This window comes from Schistocerca gregaria, chromosome 7, assembly GCF_023897955.1.
Source record: "Schistocerca gregaria isolate iqSchGreg1 chromosome 7, iqSchGreg1.2, whole genome shotgun sequence".
NCBI classification, from domain to species: Eukaryota; Metazoa; Arthropoda; class Insecta; order Orthoptera; family Acrididae; genus Schistocerca; species Schistocerca gregaria.
In genome coordinates this window covers 359,455,677-359,480,001 of record NC_064926.1, presented here as the reverse complement: position 1 = coordinate 359,480,001, position 24,325 = coordinate 359,455,677, and the positions used below count along the sequence as shown (strand labels likewise).

Genomic DNA, 24,325 nt, shown 5'->3' with positions numbered 1-24,325 from the left:
AAAATCTAACTTCCACAAAAAAATATATGATCCACTTACCTCACCGACTCTCCATGATCCCCACCCCTTTACCTCTTTGATCGTTACTTATTACTGTTGAAGCCACTTCCCTATACAACTACATCCCTCATGTCCACCATCACGCCACTCTCAAACACTACCTTTTCCAGTGTCCCTCAGATTCCAAACCCACTATCTCATTGCACTTCACATTACTAACTACATTCTAACACACAACTACTTCTGTTTTGAAGGGAAGGTATGCAAACACACCTGTGGCACAGGTATGGGCACCTGCATTGCAGCCGTCTGTGCCATCCTGTTTATGGGCCACCTAGAGGAAACCTTCGTAGCGTCCGAAAGCTCCAAACCCCAAGTGTGATTAAGGTTTATTGATGATATATTCATGATCTGTACTCGGGGCCAAGACACCCTATTCTCATTCCTTCACAACTTTAATACCTACCCAATCCATTTGACTTGGTCCTCCTCAACGCAGCGTGCCACTTCCATGGACTTTCTCCTTTGTGATGGTTCCATCCACAGCTCTGCCACACTAAACCCACTAACCACAAACAGTACCTGCATTTCAACAGCTACCATCCATCCCATACAGCCTGGTCACACGGGGACAGAGTATCTGCAGTGACGAGAACTTCCTTTCCCAGTATGCCTTCACAGACAGGCATTATTCTGCAGACCTTTTCCACAAACAGATATCCCTTGCTGTATCTGCACGCATATCCACTCATCCCATCACTCCCAAAAACCAGCTGCAAGGAGCGCCCTGCTTGTCACCCAGTACCATCCCAGAGTGGAGCAATTGAACCACATCCTTAGTCAGGGCTTTGATTGTCTATCATCATTCCCTGAGATGAGGGACATCCTACTCAAGATCCTTCTTAAAGTGATGTTCCGTTGCCTGCCCAACCTCCACATCATAATCCATCACTACACCACTCCAAACCCAACCCCAGACCAAGTTGCAAGACCTGCCCAACCTATCCACCCAGTCCTGTCACGTGCATATCAGAGGTCAGGCCACCGGTGAGAGCAGCCATGTCTTATATCATTATTACACAGCTTTTTATCTTGGTAACCAACTAGCTGTCTACCGGCATGAATGGCTACCACCAAACTGTGGCTAAAAGCAAAGTGGACGATCCTGTGTCACAACATGGAGCAGAAAATTACATACTTGATTTCGATAGCTGATTCACAACCCAGGCCATCTGTCCTATCACATCCTCTCAATTCGTGTACCCTCACTCTTTTCGTGCACTGCTATCTGCCAGTGCACCTGTCACTCTTTTCCCTTTCTCTCCTTTTTTGCTCTCATTACCTCAATCCTCGTGATACTGCACCTACCAGTCTTATCCTGCCACTGTCTGGTCCATGCAGACTCCACCAGGCAGCACTGACTTCTCTGCCCCCCCCCCTCCCCCTTCATCTGGAACTGGACTTCTCCAAGAACTGTCTGCAGCATGGATTCTTCAGCTTCTCAATTGGCTTGTTGCAAGACACCATCATTTGGTACAAGTTCTTGAAGAAATATTGCACAGTTGAAGATACTGAAATAACTGAAATAGCATTGTTTGTATGATGTTATTTTCAGTATCTCTACTCATACAGCTGTTGTGTTAGGCAGTATTACAGTGCTCTTGCTTTTCTGCATAAGTTTTAACTGCGCATAGTTTACAAAATAATATTTCCCTATCATTGCCAAAGAATATCTCTCTAAAATCATGAACCGAACCTCAGATTTCCATGTTGTTGGAGCACTTTACTTTCTGCATGTTGAACCAGACCAAGTTTGTATCCATACTGAATAGTGTGTCCACATATATGGTGTCTATTACATCGGAAGCTGCCTTTGTTGGCTTAGAGTGTGTTGTGTCAACTCTGTGCAACAGTGTCTTATGTTAGTGAACCAACTAATGTGTTACATTGCTTCTCTACCATAGTCCTGATAAATAAAGCTTTGTGGTAATTGCTGTGTTTATTTGTAACAATATAGCCTGAAACATTGTCACATGGGCAACACTTTCATGTTTTTATTCTTGTGTTCTTAAATATGACAAATATGTGCGTATTTGGCTGAAATTTGACCTACTATTAAAAAGGCATAAATATGACTTTACATGCACAATAAAAAAATTTTTTCACGCTACAATACCTAGATCTGTGCAGAAATTGTTGTGAAATTCACTCTGAAGTTCTGGAAAAAAATGTAACTTGTCATTAAAACTCAGGCCTATTGATTACAGTACTTAAACACCCCAAACAGAGTTCATATACAATATGAATTAGGATAATACACACATTCAGTACAACTGGAATGACAGTTTTCTTTAGAACAACTGTTTAACTTCCTCTCTCATTCCCATGACAAAATACTGATTGTTATGGTATTCATTGCTGTGTGGCAAATGTTGCATCCCCAAGCTGGGACAAGACTGTGTGGAATAAACAGCCAAACCAGCAGGTACCCAAAGCGTGATAAAGCAGGTATCGTTGTCCTGCCATGCAGAAGTGCTGCATCCATTCACATCAGAATTCGTGCACAAACAAGATATAACTCTCAAACTGTATAAAAATCTGAATTCACTATTCAAACAAAAAAAAAAAAAAAAAAAAAAAAAAAAAATCACTCATTGGTACTATAAACATTGTGCAACACATCACTATACCAAAGTGATATGTTATACCATTATATACCCTAACAGGCTTGGTAACTCACTGATGTTCCCTTGTGGCTGTTCTACCAGTGACAGAGAAAGTCAGCACTAATCATTTGCATACATGCTGATGGTTTGTATGTAGACAAAGTTATATTGACGTATGACAGTTTCCGGTGTTTCAATTTTTGGCAGGCACTGTATATTTCGTTATTTCCCAACAATATGCTGTCCTGTGAACACCACAACTGTTTCTGATGCTTGGTACCATATTGTTAGTGTGATTCAGTGTGCTTTTAAGGTTCAAAATTAAATTAATTAAATTAAAATTAAAGATTTAATAACTTTGACATCGGTGGAACTTTCATGTCAGAGCCTACGTCATAATCCTAAACCAGGTTTGATTCCATAGGAAAAGAGTTGTGATCGGTGACTGTATTCAAGTAGTAAAGGGTACAACAATCAGTCGCAAATGGTGTCTATATGTAGATATAGGTCACTGTGTGAACTCTTTCTCTGACATTAGTAGTCCAGTCAGTATATGCACGTACAGGTGTTTTTAATGATTAAACTTAATATTTACAGCACCGAAGATGGCCACACAGTGAAAGAAATCTAGATATGCAGTTAATGTTATTTGTTACTGATTATTATATCCTTTACTGCGTCTGATCTTAAATGTAACAGACATTTTTCACTTATTAATTCCTTTGACTGGTTGTTGTTAATTTCTTGTTATTAATTTCTCGTGTAGCTGTAGGTTTGACTCATCTGAGGAACAAGAAGGCAAAGAAAGACAGAAAGATTTTTTTCTACCGTCACTTTTTGAAATTGTTGTAAAATCCAGTTTCTGGTTCTCTTAGTTACCCAAACAGCACTGCTGTTTAAACAAACAGTCAGTAAAACTGGTGAATCAGTGCCTTCAGTACTAGCAGTGACATTTGAAACTAATATTTTTCAATATTGATGTTACATAGGATTAATTCCCAGATAATTAGACTGCATACTTTTAATTAAGATATTGTTCATAGCTTTAGTGTTTTATTAATCTTCTACAATTCTAGATATATTTGTTGACAAGATCAGCAACCTGTTGCACAAAGGATATTTTATTTCTTTACCGGTCTCAGGCACCTAGCGCCCTTGTTCAGAAGACACTACAGATAAATATGCCACAAATAAGTACATAAGAAATTACAAGAATATCAATTTTTTTTAAGAAGGGTAAGCTTAAAAATTAAAATGCAAGGAAGGGGTACATATTAATTATCACACTATTAGCAAGAGTCAAAAATAAGCAGGTGTATGCAGCATAGTACTCTAGTCCTATAAAATTAAAACATAATAAATGATGATGAAATAATCTTTTATGCATGACGTGTTGGGTGAGTGTTTTCAAATTGTGTTGAAGCCAATGGAGAAAGAAATCATGAATGCTTACATATGGATCGTAGTACATGTACAAGTTGGTATAAGATCACTAAACAACAAGTACAGACACCAAGTAAGAACTGGAGCTAATCAACATATCTCATGTTGGTCTCAGAGTGAAAGTGAAAGTGAAAGTCGGATAAAGTAATAAACCAAAAACGTATGCAACTATGGTCGCTGTAAAACAGCGAATACACACTGATCAGTCAGAACATTATGACCACTGACCTGCCATAGATATAAACCTGTATAGGCAATAGCAGCATTACCTGATGAGGAATGATTGTTAGCCTGACACTTGCACGGTGCATGTACAAGTGTATCGGTGTGTGCGCTGTTCTTGTGTAGAATGAGGAAGGCATGCAATCTATCTGAGTTTGACCGAAGGCAGATTGTGATGGCCTGGAGGCTTGGCATGGGCATTTCGGAAGCTGCATGACGTGTCTGGTGTTTGAGGAATGCTGTGGTGAGTGTTTTCAAATTGTGTTGAAGCCAAGGTGAAACCATATCCAGATGTTATGGGATTGGGCAGCCATCCCTCATTATAGATGTCATATGTCGTAGGATGGGCGGAGTGGTAAAACAGGGCAGGCAGTGAACTGTGGTGGGACTAACATTGGATTTAAATGCTAGGCAGAGTACAGTTGTGTCTGAAAACACAGTGCATTGAACACTTCTAATGGTGGGCCTCCACAGCTGACGACCCATGCATATGCCAATGTCAACAGCACGACATCAGCAACAACAACAGAAATGGGCGCATGACCATTGGCACTGGATGTTGGTGCAGTGGCAGAGCATTGAATGTTCAGTTGAATGCCGATACCGTCATCATCATACCAGTGGGTGTAGGCAAATCTGTCGTCTTCCAGGGAGAACAGCTCCTTGACACCTGTACTGTGGCGTGGAGACAATCTGGCGACAGCTCCATTATGCTCTAGGGAACATTCAAGGGGGCATCCATGGTTCCAATGGAGCTTGTGCAAGGCATTATGTTGGCCAAGGAGTATCGTACACTGGTTGCAGACCATGTACACTTCTTCATGGCGATCATGTTTGCTGATGGAGTGGTATTTTTCAACAAGATAATGCCAGGAGTGTGATGGAGTGGTTAGAGGAACACAGTGGCGGGTTCCAGTTGATGTGCTGGCTGCCCAACTCAGCAGATCTGAACCCGATTGAATACATCTTGTATATGATTGAATGTGGCGTCAGAGTTCATTGCCTCCCCCCTCCCTCCCCTTTTCCTGGAATTTATGGGAATTAAGTGACTTGTGTGTGCAGATGTAGTGCCAACTCCATCAGCAACCTACCAAGACGCCATTACTTCCATGCCACAACGTTCCGCCCCATTTATTCATGTTGTTGTTGTTGTCTTCAGTCCTGAGACTGGTTTGATGCAGCTCTCCATGCTACTCTATCCTGTGCAAGCTGCTTCATCTCCCAGTACCTACCGCAACCTACATCCTTCTGAATCTGCTTAGTGTACTCATCTCTCGGTCTCCCTCTACGATTTTTACCCTCCACGCTGCCCTCCAATGCTAAATTTGTGATCCCTTGATGCCTCAAAACATGTCCTACCAACCGATCCCTTCTTCTAGTCAAGTTGTGCCACAAACTTCTCTTCTCCCCAATCCTATTCAATACCTCCTCATTAGTTACGTGATCTATCCACCTTATCTTCAGTATTCTTCTGTAGCACCACATTTCGAAAGCTTCTATTCTCTTCTTGTCCAAACTAGTTATCGTCCATGTTTCACTTCCATACATGGCTACACTCCAAACAAATACTTTCAGAAACGACTTCCTAATACATAAATCTATATTCGATGTTAACAAATTTCTCTTCTTCAGAAACGCTTTCCTTGCCATTGCCAGTCTACATTTTATATCCTCTCTACTTCGACCATCATCAGTTATTTTACTTCCTAAATAGCAAAACTCCTTTACTACTTTAAGTGTCTCATTTCCTAATCTAATTCCCTCAGCATCACCCGATTTAATTTGACTACATTCCATTATCCTCGTTTTGCTTTTATTAATGCTCATCTTATATCCTCCTTTCAAGACACTGTCCATTCCGTTCAACTGCTCTTCCAAGTCCTTTGCCGTCTCTGACAGAATTACAGTGTCATCGGCGAACCTCAAAGTTTTTACTTCGTCTCCATGAATTTTAATACCTACTCCAAATTTTTCTTTTGTTTCCTTTACTGCTTGCTCAATATACAGATTGAATAACATCGGGGAGAGGCTACAACCCTGTCTCACTCCCTTCCCAACCACTACTTCCCTTTCATGCCCCTCGACTCTAATAACTGCCATTTGGTTTCTGTACAAATTGTAAATAGCCTTTCGCTCCCGGTATTTTACCCCTGCCACCTTAAGAATTTGAAAGAGAGTATTCCAGTCAACATTGTTAAAAGCTTTCTCTAAGTCTACAAATGCTACAAACGTAGGTTTGCCTTTTCTTAATCTTTCTTCTAAGATAAGTCGTAAGGTCAGTATTGCCTCACGTGTTCCAACATTTCGACGGAATCCAAACTGATCCTCCCCGAGGTCTGCATCTACCAGTTTTTCCATTCGTCTGTAAAGAATTCGCGTTAGTATTTTGCAGCCGTGGCTTATTAAACTGATAGTTCGGTAATTTTCACATCTGTCAGCACCTGCTTTCTTTGGGATTGGAATTATTATATTCTTCTTGAAGTCTGAGGGTATTTCGCCTGTCTCATACATCTTGCTCACCAGCTGGTAGAGTTTTGTCATTACTGGCTCTCCCAAGGCCGTCAGTAGTTCTAATGGAATGTTGTCTACTCCGGGGGGCCTTGTTTCGACTCAGGTCTTTCAGTGCTCTGTCAAACTCTTCACGCAGTATCGTATCTCCCATTTCGTCTTCATCTACATCCTCTTCTATTTCCATAATATTGTCCTCAAGTACATCGCCCTTGTATAAACCTTCTATATACTCCTTCCACCTTTCTGCCTTCCCTTCTTTGCTTAGAACTGGGCTGCCATCTGAGCTCTTGATATTCATACACGTGGTTCTCTTCTCTCCAAAGGTCTCTTTAATTTTCCTGTAGGCTGTATCTATCTTACCCCTAGTGAGATAAGCTTCTACACCCTTACATTTGTCCTCTAGCCATCCCTGTTTAGCCATTTTGCACTTCCTGTCGATCTCATTTTTGAGACGTTTGTATTCCTTTTTGCCTGCTTCATTTACTGCATTTTTATATTTTCTCCTTTCATCAATTAAATTCAATATTTCTTCTGTTACCCAAGGATTTCTAGCAGCCCTCGTCTTTGTACCTACTTTATCCTCTGCTGCCTTCACTACTACATCCCTCAGAGCTACCCATTCTTCTTCTACTGTATTTCTTTCCCCTATTCCTGTCAATTGTTCCCTTATGCTCTCTCTGAAACTCTGTACAACCTCTGGTTCTTTCAGTTTATCCAGGTCCCATCTCCTTAATTTCCCACATTTTTGCAGTTTCTTCAGTTTTAATCAACAGGTCATAACCAATAGATTGTGGTCAGAGTCCACATCTGCCCCTGGAAATGTCTTACAACTTAAAACCTGGTTCCTAAATCTCTGTCTTACCATTATATAATCTATCTGATACCTTTTAGTATCTCCAGGGTTCTTCCACGTATACAACCTTCTTTCATGATTCTTAAACCAAGTGTTAGCTATGATTAAGTTATGCTCTGCGCAAAATTCTACCAGGCGGCTTCCTCTTTCATTTCTTAGCCCCAATCCATATTCACCTACAATTTTTCCTTCTCTCCCTTTTCCTACTGACGAATTCCAGTCACCCATGACTATTAAATTTTCGTCTCCCTTCACTATCTGAATAATTTCTTTTATTTCATCGTACATTTCTTCAATTTCTTCGTCATCTGCAGAGCTAGTTGGCATATAAACTTGTACTACTGTAGTAGGTGTGGGCTTCGTATCTATCTTGGCCACAATAATGCGTTCACTATGCTGTTTGTAGTAGCTTACCCGCATTCCTATTTTCCTATTCATTATTAAACCTACTCCTGCATTACCCCTATTTGATTTTGTGTTTATAACCCTGTAGTCACCTGACCAGAAGTCTTGTTCCTCCTGCCACCGAACTTCACTAATTCCCACTATATCTAACTTTAACCTATCCATTTCCCTTTTTAAATTTTCTAACCTACCTGCCCGATTAAGGGATCTGACATTCCACGCTCCGATCCGTAGAACGCCAGTTTTCTTTCTCCTGATAACGACATCCTCCTGAGTAGTCCCCGCCCGGAGATCCGAATGGGGGACTATTTTACCTCCGGAATATTTTACCCAAGAGGATGCCATCATCATTTAATCATACAGTAAAGCTGCATGTCCCCGGGAAAAATTACAGCTGTAGTTTCCCCTTGCTTTCAGCCGTTCGCAGTACCAGCACAGCAAGGCCGTTTTGGTTAACGTTGCAAGGCCAGATCAGTCAATCATCCAGACTGTTGCCCCTGCAACTACTGAAAAGGCTGCTGCCCCTCTTCAGGAACCACACGTTTGTCTGGCCTCTCAACAGATACCCCTCCGTTGTGGTTGCACCTACGGTACGGCCATCTGTATCGCTGAGGCACGCAAGCCTCCCCACCAACGGCAAGGTCCATGGTTCATAGGGGGGCATTTATTCATGGCAAACATGAATGTATGTGACTAGGTAGGTGGTCATAATATTCTGACTGATCAGTGTATAAGAGCGATTAAATAGCATATCAACTAACAAATAAAATCCTACATATTAAGGAATAAAATGAGTTTATACAAACATGTGGCACTATGGCTGGGAAGTTTAGGAAGTAGTTGCCAAAACAGGTGTAGTGGGGTCAGTAGTGTGCTAGCACGGAACATGTCGGCAAAAACAAAGTGTGAAGCATATCATGGGGCTGGAGACTGTAACAGGAATAAGTGGAGAAACAATTATCAATCAGTAGCTAATATGAAGCGTCAGAAAATGACTAAAGGAGAAAGTAAGCATGGTTACACTTGTATACTTCTTATAGTAGAACAATTAGTATCCAAACACATACTAAATTTCAAGTAAAACTCATGAAATAATTCAAACCGCCGTCTGCTTCACGTCTGCCATGCAGCGAGCTACCTTAATTTAAGTATTAACTGTATTTTTCTTACTTGTCACTTCTTCTTCCGTGTGTTTTTGCTTTTAGGAAGCTTTAATTGTCGAGTGCTATTAAAAGTGTTCCATAGATTTCGTGTTTGTTTTGAATGCAGTCAGAGAGAGTCCCTTTAGTCTGCCATAGTGCCAGTAGTGCTAGTGTTTGTTTTCAATACAGTCCAGAGACAGGTAGTGCTATTTTCATTGTTTTCTACAAAATGTGGCTAGCAATCACAGTTTAGCCAATAATCAGAAGAGATGTGGAGGAGGCCCTACCGGCGGCGATAGAGAACACTGGGTGCACCCGACTGCAAATTGTTGCTCAAGTTGGCACAAATGACTTCTGCCGTCTGGGTTCAGAGGTCATCCTCAGTTCGTACAGGCGGTTGGCGGAATTGGTGAAGGCGGAAAGCCTCGGTCGTGGGGTGGAATCAGAGCTAACTATTTGTAGTATCGTTCCCAGAACCGATCGCGGTCCTGTGGTTTGGAGCCGAGTGGAAGGCTTAAACCAGAGGCTCAGACAACTGTGCTGAGATCTGAGGTGCAAATTTCTCGACCTCCGCTATTGGGTGGAAAAATGTAGGGTACCCCCTGAATAGGTCAGGCGTGCACTACATGCCGGTAGCGGCTACAAGGGTCGTGGAGTACGTGTGGAGTGCACATGGGGGTTTTTTAGGTTAGAGAATTCCCTCCATAGGTCCGACAAGACGCCTCCTGAGACGCGGCAAGGTAGGAGTAGTCAAAATGCAACAGGGAATAACAATATTAATGTGCTAATAGTGAACTGCAGGAGCGTCTATAGAAAGGTCCCAGAACTGCTCTCATTAATAAACGGTCACAACGCCTATATTGTACTAGGCACAGAAAGTTGGCAGAAACCATACGTAAACATTAATGAAATCCTAATCTCAGATTGGAATGTATACCGCAGAGACAGGCTGCACAGTGAAGGGAGGGGGGGGGGGGGGGGGCGTGTTTATAGTTATAAGAAGTGCCATAGTATCGAAGGAAATTGACGGAGATCCGAAATGTGAAATGATATGGGTGAAGGCCACGGTTAAAGCAGGCTCAGACATGGTAATTGGATGTCTCTATAGGCCCCCAGGCTCAGCAGCTGTTGTGGCTGAGCACCTGAGGGGTAATTTGGAAAATATTTCGAGTAGATTTCCCCATCATGTTATAGTTCTGGGTGGAGATTTTAATTTGCCGGGTTGCAGGGACAAAGAATCCAATGAAATTTTTTTAAGTGCTTTATCTGAAAAGTACCTTGAGCAGTTAAACAGAGAACCAACTCGTGGCGATAACATATTAGACCTTCTGGTGACAAACAGAGCCGAACTATTTGAAACAGTTAATGCAGAACAGGGAATCAGCGATCATAAAGCGGTTACTGCATTGATGATTTCAGCCGTAAATAGAGATATTATAAAAGGTAGGAAGATTTTTCTGTGTAGCAAAAGTGACAAAAAGCAGATTTCAGAGTACTTGATGGCTCAACACAAAAGTTTTGTCTCAAGTACAGATAGTGTTGAGGACCAGTGTACAAAGTTCAAAACCATCGTACAATATGCGTTAGATGAGTATGCGCCAAGCAAGATCGTAAGAGATTTAAAAGAGCCACCGTGGTACAACAACTGAGTTAGAAAACTGCTGCGGAAGCAAAGGGAACTTCACAGCAAACGTAAACATAGCCAAAGCCTTGCAGACAAACAAAAATTACACGAAGCGAAATGTAGTGTGAGGAGGGCTATGTGAGAGGCATTCAATGAATTTGAAAGTAAAGTTCTGTGTACTGACTTGGCAGAAAATCCTAATAAATTTTGGTCTTATGTCAAAGCGGTAGGTGGATCAAAACAAAATGTCCAGACACTCTGTGACCAAAATGGTACTGAAACAGAGGATGACAGACTAAAGGCTGAAATACTGAATGTCTTCTTTCAAAGCTGTTTCGCAGAGGAAGACTGCACTGTAGTTCCTTCTTTAGATTGTCGCACAGACGACAAAATGGTAGATATCGAAATAGACGACAGAGGGATAGAGAAACAATTAAAATCGCTCAAAAGAGGAAAGGACGCTGGACCTGATGGGATACCAGTTTGGTTTTACACCGAGTACGTTAAGGAACTTGTCTCCCTTTTTGCAGCGGTGTACTGTATGTGTCTAGAAGAGTGTAGTGTTCCAAAGTATTGGAAAAGGGCACAGGTCATCCCCGTTTTCAAGAAGGTACGTCGAACAGATGTGCAGATCTATAGACCTATATCTCTAACGTCGATCAGTTGTAGAATTTTGGAACACACATAATGTTTGGGTATAATGACTTTTCTGGAGACTAGAAATCTACTCTGTAGGAATCGGCATGGGTTTTGAAAAAGACGGTCGTGTGAAACCCAGCTTGCGCTATTCGTCCATGAGACTCAGAGGGCCATAGACACGGGTTCACAGGTAGATGCAGTGTTTCTTGACTTCCGCAAGGCATTTGATACAGTTCCCCATAGTCGTTTAATGAACAAAGTAAGAGCATATGGACTATCAGACCAATTGTGTGATTGGACTGTGGAGTTCCTAGATAACAGAACGCAGCACGTCATTCTCAATGGAGAGAAGTCTTCCAAGGTAAGAGTGATTTCAGGTGTACCGCAGGGGAGTGTCATAGGACCGTTGCTATTCACAATATACATAAATGACCTGGTGGATGACATCAGAAGGGTTGATAGAAGAGATAGAGAAGATCCAACGGAGAGCAGCGCTCTTCATTATAGGATCATTTACTAATCGCGGAAGCGTTACGTAGATGACAGATATGCTCCATTGGAAGGCTCTGCAGGAGAGACTCTCAGTAGCTCGGTACGGTCTTTTGTTGAAGTTTCGAGAACATACCTTCACCAAAGAGTCAAGCAGTATATTGCTCCCTCCTACATACATCTCGTGAAGAGTCCATGAGGATAAAATCAGAGAGATTAGAGCCCACACAGAAGCATACCGACAATCCTTCTTCCCACGAACATTATGAGACTGGAACAGAAGGAAGAACCGATAGAGGTACTCAGGATACCCCCCGCCACACACCGTCAGGGGGCTTGCGGAGTGTGGATGTAGATGTAGATCCAAACTAACTTGGCAGTGTGTTGTAAAACCCATCGTGCATTTTGTGTGAATGTTGCTAGTTAAAATTTTTTCACTATTCGTATTTGCTATGTTCTGATACTTATTGTTTCACTATAATAGCAGTGTACAGTTGTGCCCATACTTCTTTTCCCCTGTTGTCATTTTCTGGCCCTTCAAATTAGGTACTGATTGAGAATAGATTTCAACTTTACTCCTGTTACCGTCTCCGACAGCAAGATATGCTTCGCACTTTGTTTTTCACAACAGGTTCCCTGCTAGTATGCTACTGACCTCCATCTCTTTACCTTTAAACTTTTAAATTTTTCTTCATTTTTTAAAAATATTCTTATATATCTTGTACTTATGTGTGGTGTCTATATAAAAAATGCAGTAGGTGCCTGGAACCAGTTAAGAAATAAAATTTCTTTTGCACAACTGGTTGCTGGTTTTTTCAACATATAGTTTATAGCTCTTCTCTGTCCTTGAAATACCAAAACATTCTGTTGTAAATTTATGTCGTCAAAGTATGAAAAGACCAGTGATACACAACTGATTTAGCACTTCTAAAACCCGAATAATTTCTTTGTACATTAACCAGTTAAGTAGAATTCCATAACAAAAACAACTGAAATTATCTTCCTCTTTGTTAAATAAGACTGTAGGAATCAGTGAATGTTTATTTGTTCTCCTCCAAAAAAAAACACTTTAACTTGGTTTATGGGTGACAGTGATATAAGGAGATTGGCCATGTAATAAAATGTTTTAACTTATTCTTTAAAAGTGAAATTCAGTCGAGGATGGCCAAAAGGGGACTACACTGTTAAAGATATACACGACATTCATTATTTCATTATAAGACCATAATTTCTATAGTAGATGTGGTGCAGCTTCAGTCTTCTTGTTGCGATGCACAGCCACCGACGACCTGAATGCCATGTGAAATATAGTTTGCCAGATCTCTGTGACATATATGTAGCCAGCCGGAAATGCAAAATAAAGTTTCTATAGTAATACACTATTTCTACTAGAAGTTACCAGGTGAGATTCTCAGTGAATATTTGGGTGGGAATTCTTGGAGATAACTCATCTGGATCTCGCATCTTACCAGATCTTTTGAATAGTGCATGGTTTTTGAACTTTCTGGACAGTGTCGTGCCTTAATTTCTACAGGACGTTCCATTACAGCTGTGCACCATTTTGTTGTTTCAGGGCAGGGCATTGCTCACACATGGCTTCAGACTGAGAGTAATTGGAAGAGGATGCCCAGTCTCTACACTTGTGTGCTCCCTTGACCTCACCCTGTTGACTTTTTCCTCTGGGGTTATGTAAAGCCTCTTGTGAATTCAGCACCATTGTGAACACTCTGAGCTTATTGAGCACATCTTTACAGTGTTTGATACCATCAGAGGGCAACACAGTATCTTACAGAGAATCAGAGATAACGTGGTTCATCGCTGCTCATTATGTAATTAAGTTGGTAGTCGTCACATTGAACATTTACCGTACATTAGTGAAATCACAAATTCGGTTTACCATAATTGATTGTACTCTGCTGTCAATAAACGTTTTCCAAAATACAGTATTCTGGTGTTTATTGTGCTTGATGAATACATGGAAAGTGCACAGTGCTGTAGAAACTTTATATCACGTTTCTGTCTATGGGGTTTTTACTGCAAAATGTTCTGAATTTCATCATCTACAATTTCCCAAATTTTTAAACTGTCCTTTGTAACACCTTGTATACAGTTCCATACATTGTGTAGATTGCAAAGTTATCTGTAATATCATGCAACTTATTTTTTACTTTAAGATAACTCTTATTTAATGTTTTGTCTCGGATGCACATTTCTAATTAGATTAGGTGTTTCAATCGCTCTGGATCATCTTTAGATCCAAGCAGTTGAGTCACCAACCCATCTTGTCCAGTAGAAACCCCATATTAGAGTACTGTTGATTGGCCGTGAACACAAAGGAACAACACAGATAAAGAAGATCAGGCAGTCCGTGTTGTAATCTACCCCCTCCTTTCTAATTCCATCTATTGGCCACATTAGTCTTTTATGACAATCTGAGAGGAGCGAAGATTACTATAAACTTCATAGTTTACTTAGCTCGTCATGTGGAGCTAGCTCCAGTTCTTCTTGTCTAGGGGTCTGATTCTTGAAGCTGAAAATGTCACATTCTAGATCCTCGTTGTTGGATTGATCAAAATAAATTGGAAGATTGTTGTTGCAGAATTTTTGTTGTTCTACATCTACATGGTTACTCTGCAATTCACACTTAAGTGCCTGGCAGAAGGTTCATCGAACCATTTTCAAACTACTTTCCTACCATTCCACTCTCGAATGGCATGTGACACCTAAATCTTTCTGTTCGAGCTCTGATTACGTTAATATATTTTGTCAATTTTGATTTCTCACATTAACAAAGCTGAAATTACAGTGTTTGCACAAAATACAAAAATACGTCTGATCACATCAAAGGCATGCTTACGGATCTCACACTGCGGTAAAACCGTATTCCAAAGGGTTTACAATTTTTCTTAACAAATGAATTTCTACTAGGCCCGTTACCTTATTACTTTCGATTATTATTTCATAAATGAAGCCAGAAATAAACATAGTAACCAGTACAGCATTGCGTAATTAATAATAGAAATTTTAAGTGTGCCAATAATTCGTAGTGTCAAATGTGTCTAAAAGAATAATTTTAACTGTATGTTCAGAACTAGTACTTATTAATTATAACATTTATAAAGTAATTCATTTTCATAAATATTAGCTTGAAATATAATATACTGTGTATAAAATTATATGATAGTTTCCAGAAATAATCTTGACCTGTCCAAAATTAAAAAAAAATAATATTGATGTCTACAACTACTGTCGAGGAAAAGTAATGAAGAGGACGTCCTGTTACAATGTGTACTGATGGAAAGGGATGGTTAAGCATTTCATTTGAAGAAAAACTGTGATAAACACGAAGTTTACCACATGTCCTGCTGTAATTTCGTCAAAGTGTTTGAAATCAACTGAAAAATTCTACACACAAAAGACTAAAAAGCAGAAAATAACTATTTCAATAGAAAAGCTTTTTAATATAACAAAAGTTTCAAAATGAACTAATAAACATTAAATAATCTCTCCTAGCCCCATACAGATTTATAACACCATATAGATAGTCCTTAAAATTTGTGCTTGTGAATTTTTAATAGTTATCAGACTACCTGAAGAACTGTGGAAGTGGGGCATACGTATGTAGCTGGTGATTTAGTTTTCTGTACAAAATATTTACCTTCCACACAAATATTCAAATGATTTTGTATTTGTGTGCATCATCACACATTGTGTATAAAACTGAATCCAAACTGTCGCTAAAATGAGGCAAGATTCCTTTCTTCTTCATAGTTCCTAAAGGAAATAATTGACCTCACATTTGCACCTCCTACTATGGCTGCAATATGTCCTGATTTCCCCGGATTGGTCCCAATTTTGAGCGCGTACATAGGTGTGCTGGAGGGATTTTTACACAACTGTCTGAGGTAAACCTGGACCTTTCTTCATGCATGTGCAAACTATTGATTGGAAAATGGATGATAATAAACCTTAGTTAAAAGTTTTAAAAGAGAACCTGACTATAGATAGATTCTTCAGCACATAGCATGTGTTCCAAAATTGTCTTTACAACTTTGATCATGTATATTTTAGCAATTGGAATAGGTAGAAAGATCCAGTTTGTGGCCTAATGTTCACACACACACACACACACACACACACACACATACACCTAAAGCTGTTTTTTTTTCTAATTTTCCCATGTTAGTGATTGACTTAACACCCTCCAGCAGTTGGCACAGTGTGTGGTGTGGAATGCTTTGTACAGACCAGATCTGATACCCATGTCCTACAGAACCCCATTACATTTTTTCCTTTGGCCAGGACTTGCACAAACTGTGAGCTCGCATCAGAGCAGCGATACAACACTTTAATGAGGATATCCTAGACTGGACATGGAACTGCAATACTGGTTAGATAACCTGTGGGCTACAGATAGTGCATCCATTTAAGGTGACCAGCCGTTCCCCCCCTATTCCCCCTTTTTCGTAACGGTCACAATTTTTCAAGCTCTGTCCTACAGCAACTCCCCTCTCCCTTCCTCCTTTGTGGGAGTTATAATTCCAATCAATTTCTGGGGCAGTGCTTCTTCATCCAGGCAGGGGCTCCTCATTGACCAGGTTCTTGTGAACCACAAACTGCGTCTCCATAGTGTTGATTTTCCTTACTCGTTTTAGTGTTGCATACAGCAATTTCTCTGCCAATCATCTTTTGCTCACTTCCCCTCCCCTTCTTTCTCCTATACACTGGTCGCAGGATGATGACTTCTGCGATAGTGATCACTTCCCATTGATTATCCTGTTCCCTTCCTACTTCCCGATGGCCAGGTTACACTGCTGGCCTTTTCTCAGTGCCTCCATCTTGTTGCAGTTTTCTTTGATTTTTATAAGGCCTACAACACAGCTTGGTGTCATCACATCCTACTTATACTCCATGAACGGGGTCTTAAGCCCCCCCCCCCCCCCCCCTCCCGGTTTTTATTCATCAGTTCCTGTCCAACCAGTCATTTAAGAGTTCAGGTTGGTACTGTTCTCTGCTCTCCACAGACCTTGGAGAATGGCATTCTACAGGGATCCTTATTAAGTTTCCTCATTTTCCTTATTGCTACAAATGGACTTGTGACCTCCGTTGGGATGTTGGTCATCCCAGTGGATGATTTCTCTATTTAGGCTAGCTCCCACTCGGTGGCCTCCACAGAATGGCAACTCCAGGGTGCCATCTGGTGCACTTCTGCGTCGATGTTCTCACACAGTTCTCAGTTCTCCTCCATTAAGTCAAGGGTGGTACATTTCTGTTGCTGTGCTATGGTCCATCGTGATCCGAGGCTCTACCTCAATGCCCAATACCTGACCATAGTCCCCCAGTTCTATTTCTTGGGTGGTCTTTTTGATGACATGCTCACTTGGTTGTCCCATCTAAGCCTTCTGAAGGTTGGTTGTTTTTGTAAACTCATTGTCCTTTGTTTCCTTACCCACACCTCTTGAGGTGCAAATCGTTCGATCGTTCTCCACCTTTATGGGGCTCTAGTTCTAACTTGTCTGGACTATCGTTGTCAATTTTGTGGTTTGGCTGCCCCTTCCACACTGTTTTTCTTGGACCTGGGTCCAACATCATGGTATTTGTTCGGCCACCAGTGCCTTTCGCACTATTCCTGTTGATAGTCGTCTGGTTGACACTAGGAGGGATTCCCCATTTCGGTTTGGCAACCCCACCTCCTGGCTTCCTGTGCCGTCACTATGCTTCCTGTGCCACCACTATCTGGTGTCCCGTGCTCAACCATCTTTTACTATTCTTCTCGTCATCGCCCACCTTCCGCCCACTCTTGGGTGGGTTCACTGGTTGGGCTCCGCCCTGCTTCTCTCCACCGAAATTTCCGTCTCCCCTCCTTGGCCTCTTCCCCATGTTCTCTCCCAACTCCCCCCGCCTGCCCCCTCTTGGTTAGCTCCTCCGCTCCTGATTTGGATGGATCTCTTCTGGGTTCCGAAAGCTGCCATTGCTCCAGTGGTGTTCCGCTGTTTGTTGTGCCTGCTCTTATGGGAGTTTCAGGATGCCATTGTTTTTTTGTTATGCAGAGATTCAATGAGTAGCATTCAGGGTCTCGCTCACTGTTTTTCTTGCCACCTCTCACAGATCTTGGCTATGGTCTTGTTCAGTTGATTTCTGTTGGGTTCCCAGCCATGTGGGTATAATAATAAAGGTAATCTAGCAACCAAAGTATAAAAAATTAAATAAACACCAGCCTGTAAACACTCAGGTTGATAACCTCAACCCAAAATCAAACGTAAAGTAGGAACTAATCTAGCCTAAAAAAATATATAAAAAGAAAGAAGACTTAATCTAGCAAATGAACAATAAAGCATAATTATTAAAATTAAAACCATAAAAACAAAAAAATTAGAATGATAAGAACTTAAATAAACTGAACCTCTAGCAGAAATTATCAAGGAACAAATTCAAAAACAAAGCAAAATCAAACTAAAAGAAAATAATCAATACCAAAATAATATCTAATTATATTCAAATCAGCATATGAATAAACACAAATTATAAACACAAAACTCGACAGAAACATTAAAGAATGATCAACCATCAACAATTATTCAACAAACAAAGAGGGATCAAAAAAATAGTTATAAATAAATACTTTAACATAAAGATAAACCAAAAGAATTAAAAAAGTCATTACCATGAGAACGAATTATTGAAACTAGAATAGAAAGACCTAAAGCACCCTCACAAACAGAAAAAACTAAAAAAATAACAGGAAAAAAATAATCATAATAAAACTCAATAAGAAAAACAATAATTGTAAAGAAAGAACAATATATTCTAATCTCAAAAGAAACATTAATAAATGTTTACGTTTAGAAGAAAAAACATAAACACCAGCAAAATAAATCAACAAAGAAGTAAAGACAGAGAATATAAACATTAGTTTTAATAGTTTTAAAAAATCGCCGGTCTTGTAAACCGGAAATAAGTCAAGCCCCCACTTTTAAAACTTCAGAGGTGGAAAAACTTTCATCGTCGGTCCCCAAAACCGATATTTTAAATAAACTAACCCCTGAAATGATTAAAATAATAATTATATCACTATCAAATGTAATAAATATTAATTTTATTAAATTGAGACACCCAATATCAATAATGCTTTTTATTATCCTTCAAACTTTTTTAGTTGGATTAATAACAGGAACAATAATAGAAAGATATTGATTATCATATGTTTTATTTTTATATTCGACTTCGTCAAATCTCATTTTGCTCAATCATGGACCGACTTTTGGGGGGGCTATCTTCCAGTTTAGTAAACTTCATACAATCGAGGAGATGCCCTCCATGTGATGTTCTTCCCTCTACCTCTAGGAATCTACCATCCTCTGCACTCTTCCTATCGGCCGTTTTAGGTTGACCCATGATTTTTTTTGCTCCACAGTGAGGTCCCCCCCTCCCATAGCTGAGAGTCCCCCTTTAGGTGGTCCATATTTTGCTGGACTGCCCATACCTTTTGACCCTTCACACTAAATATGCCCTTCCACCTTCCTTGTCTCGGGTGTTAGTGGGCCACCCTCGCGTGGTTAGGACTGTCCTCAGTATTCTTCACAAAAGTGAATTTTTTTTTTCCTAGGTTTAGGTACCTGAATTTCCCTCTGGAATTGGCGTCCCTCAGTTAGCCTAGGTGTTGGTTGTGGAGGCCTTGGCCTTGGCTGCACACTGGCTGGATTCTTCCCATCCCCATCCCTTACATTTTGTCTAGTCTTTTGTGCCGTTTTGTTTCTTCTTTTCTGTTTTCTCCTTTTCTGTTTTCTCCTTCCTCTGGTGCTTTCCCCATTTTGGTGTAATTGTGGTACGGTGTGGAGATCAGGGGGTTTGGTGGCTGTGCTGTTGCCCCAACGTACGTAGCATTTATGGGGCATCTCTGCTCACTCCCCCCCCCCCCCCCCCCCAACTGCACCACTCCTGTTCTCTAGGCTTCCTGCTTCCCCAGTCTTCCTTTAACCTCTCTGTTTGCCTGTTTTGTCTTCCACTTGACTGGACTCTGCTGTGTTATTCCCCTGTTGGTTTTGGCCATCGTAGATTGTAGGACCAATGACCTCGCAGTTTAGTCCCTGTCACCAACCAACCAGCTTTGAGTCTCTTGTATTCCATTTCTCCGACAGTCCGTGTTTCCCTACTGTACAATGCTGTGCTCCAAAAATACATTCTCAGGAAGTTCTTCCTCAAACTGATGTCTATGTTTGATCCTAGCAGACTACTCTCATCCAGTAATGCCTTTTTTGTGTGCTCCTTGCACCAACCATCATGGATTCTTTTGTTTCCAAGGGAGCAGATTTCCTTAACTTCATGTACTTCATAATCAACAATTCTGATTTACTTGCAGCCCCTGTTCTGTACTCACTAGACTGTTCATTCCATTCAGTACATCTTGCAGTTCTTTTTCACTTTCATTGAGGACAGCAATGCCATCAGCAAATCTTAGCATTGATATCCCTTCACCCTAATTTTAACCCCAGTCTTGAGCTTTTCTTTTATTTCTGTCATTTCTTCGATGCATAGATTGAACAGTAGGGGTAAAAGATTACATCCCTATCTTACACCGTTTTTAATATGAGCACTTCGTTCTTAGTCTTCGAGGCTTATTGTTCCTTTTTGTTTCTTGTATATGTTGTATGTTACCTGTCTATCCCTACAGCTTACCCCTACTTTTCTCATGATTTCGAAAGTCTTGCACCATTACAGCATCAAATACTTTTTGCATGTCAGCAGATCCTATGAACGTGTCTTGAATTTACTTCTGTCTTGCTTTCATTATCAACCATTACCTTAGAACTTCCTCTCTGGTGCCTTTACCTTCTCGTCTGATTTTTGTTTCCATTCTTCTGTGTGTTATTGTTGTCAGCAACTTGGATGCATGAATTGTTATGCAGATTGTGCAATAATTTTTGAGCTTGTTGACTCTTGCAATCTTCAGAATTGTGTGAATGATCTTCTTCCGAAAGTCTGACGAGTATATTGCCAGTCTCATACTTTCTACACACCAGTGTGAATAGTTGTTTTTGTTGCCACCTTCCCCAATGATTTTAGAGATTCCAATGGAATGTTGTCCATCCCTTTTGCCTTATTTGACCTTAAGTCTTCCAAAGCTTTTTAAAATTCTGATTTTAATATTGACTCATGTATGTGTTCATCAGAGAAGACCTCCCCTCTCAAAGGTTTTCAGTGTACTCTTTCCACCTATCCGCTCTCTTCTCTGCATTTAACAGTGGGATTCCCATTGCACTCTTAATGTTACAGCCCTTGCTTTTTAGTTTCACTGAAGGTTGTTTCAACTTTCTGTATGTTGAATCAATCCTTCCAATAATGAGTTCTCTTTAGATTTCTTTGCATTTTTCATGCAGCCATTTCGTCATAGCTTCCCTAAACTTCCTATTTATTTCATTCCTAAGTGATTTGTATTTCACTATTCCTGAGTTTTTTGTATGTCCTCCTTTTGTTGCTCAACTGAAGTATATCTTCTGTTACCTATGGTTTGCTTACAATTCCCTTCCTTGTACATATGTTTTGCTTTCCAACTTCTATGACTGCTCTCTTTAGAGATGTCCTTTCCTCTGAATTGTCTACTGAGCTATACGTTATCACAGTACCCATAGCCTCCGAAGAGAACTTGAAGCATATCTCGTGATTCCTTAATATTTCCGTATCCCACCTCTTTGAGAGATTAGTCAGGAAGAACCAATGCACAAACTTCAACCTATTTGTCATCATTACTTAATTATAATCTGAGTGTATATCTGCTCCTGGATACACCTTACAATCCTATATCTGATTTCGGAGTCTCTGCCCGGCCATGATGCAATCTAATTGGAATCGTCTTTGTTCTTGTGGCATTTCCCAAATATGCCGCCTCCTCTTGTGAATCTTGAGCAGACTATTAACTATTACTAACTGAAATTCATTGCAGAACTCAATTAGTATTTCTCCTTTCTCATTCCTTCTACGAAGCACATATTCTCTTGCAACATTTCTTCTACTCCTTCCCCTACAAATGCATTCAAGTCCTCCATGACTATAAATTGTCATCTCCTTTACGTTAATTCCAATTCCAAAGAAAGCAGGTGGTGATAGATGTGAATGTTACTGATCTATCGGTCTGATAAGTTATGACTGCAAAATACTAACACAAATTCTGTACAGAAGAATGGAAAAACTGGTAGGAGCCAACCTCGGGGAAAATCTGTTTAGACAAAATACTGACCCTACGACTTATCTTAGAAGATACGTTAAGGAAAGGCAAACCTACATTTATAGCATTTGTAGACTTCGAGAAAACTTTTTACAGTGTTGTCTGGAGTGTTCTCTTTGAAACCCTGGAGTTACCAGGGGTAAAATACAGAGAGCAAAAGACTATTTAAACTTATAAAGAAACCAAATTGCAGTTATAAGTGTTGAGGGGCATGAAAGTGAAGCTGCGAAGGAGAAGAGAGTGAGACAGGGTTGTAGCCTATTGCCAATGTTATTCAGTACGTGCATTGAGCAAGCTGTAAAGGCGATGGTACATTTGGAGTAGGAATTAAAGGAAGGGAGAGGAAAAAATCTTTGAAGAATTACAATGTCACTGGGAAACCTCAGAGACAGCAAAGAACTTGGAAGAGTAGCTGAATGGAACGGACAGTTTCTTGAAAAGAGGATATAAGATGAACATCAACAAAAGCAAAATAAAGATAATGAAATGTAGTCACATAAAATCAGGTGATCGTGAGAGAATTAGGTTAGAAAACGAGACATGTAAAGTAGTAGATGAGTTTTGTTATTTGGGCAGCAAAATAACTGATGATGGCCAAAGTAGAGCAGATATAAAATGGTAAGAAAAGCATTTCTGACAAAGACAAATTTGTCAACATCAGATGTAGTGTTAGGAAGTTTTCTTGAAAGTATTTGTCTGGAGTATAGCCTTGTGTGGAAGTGAAACATTTTATACAAAAAGAGAATAGAAACTTTTGAAATGTGGTGCTGTAGAAGAATGCTGAAGGTTAGATGGGTAAATTGTGGAACTAATTAGGAGGTACTGAATATAATTGGGGAGAAAAGAAATTTGTGGCCAGCCTGATTCGAGCAAGGGATCATTGGTAAGGCACATTCTGAGACATCAAGGCATCCCCAATTTAGTATTGGAGGGAAGTGTCCATGATAAAAATCATAGAGGGAGAACAAGAGATGAATACAGTAAGCAGATCCAGAAGGTTGTACATTTTAGAATTTATTTGGAGATGAAGAGTCTTGCATAGAATAGAGTAGCATGGAGAGATACATCAAACCAGTTTTTGGACTGTAGACCACAGTAGCTTCCTTTACATTTTGAATTACCCATTCAGTATCCTCGTATACTTTCTCCCTCTCTTCATTTTCTGCTTGTGATGTTTGCATATACACTAGTGTCCAAAATTAAAGCAACAAACATAAATTTTGCAAGGTTGTGTTTATTTTGTCACAAAACAATATACACAGGTGACAGTAAAGCAGAAACAGTGTAAAGAATACAGAATGTAAAAAACTACAGTGCTAGATAAAAATGTTCTTAATTTTTTCCAACTTAATGGACTTGCACACACTTTCTGACCACTGGTTAATGTGCTTAGTACAGAGTGTGAGCAATACAGGTATGACAATGAAGGAGCATACTGTGAATGATGTCATCAATCTCATGTTGGGGCAATAATGCCCATTCCTCCTGCAGAGCTGCTCGCAAGTCTTGAAGAGTGATTGGCGAAAGCTTACCTGATGCAACCTGTCCCCTATGCATTCCAGATGTGCTATATGGGATTCCATCAGGAGAGTGAGCAGGCCCTGCCATGGGTTCAGTATCTTCCGTTTCCAAGAAAACTGCAACCATCCGTACTCTATGAAGTCAAGCATTATCGTCCATCAGTACAAAGTCTGGCCCACAGCACTTTGCAAAAACCGCACATGAAATCCTAAGATCTTGTCACAATACCTGACAACAGTTAAACCTTGCCTATTCATCCGTATAATTCCACGAAGAGCTGTTTATGTGGTTAACATAATCCCTGCTCACATCATTAGGGATTCTTCTCGATATCGGTCTCTTCTCACAGTATTTGGGTCCTGAAGTCTAGTTGAACATTCTCTCCAGATGCGAAGCTGTTGAAAATCACTCTCCAGACAATGTTGGGGCTCATCTGTGAAAAGAACATTTGCCCACTGTTTGACCATCCAAGTGGCATGCTGACAACTTCAGTCTAGACGTTCCCTTCTGTGAAGTCACATCAGAGGTACACATACAGCAGGTCTCCAACAATAAAAGCCACTTTGCCAAAGACTTCTGTACACCGTT

The 24,325-nt window shown here is 40.3% G+C and overlaps 1 protein-coding gene across 3 annotated transcripts in view; it reads left to right on the top strand.

Annotated features, from left to right (window-relative positions):
* LOC126281393 (uncharacterized) overlaps positions 1 to 24,325 on the top strand; it is a 139,720-nt gene that overhangs the window by 77,338 nt on the left and 38,057 nt on the right. The gene's annotated exons all lie outside the window — the stretch shown is intronic.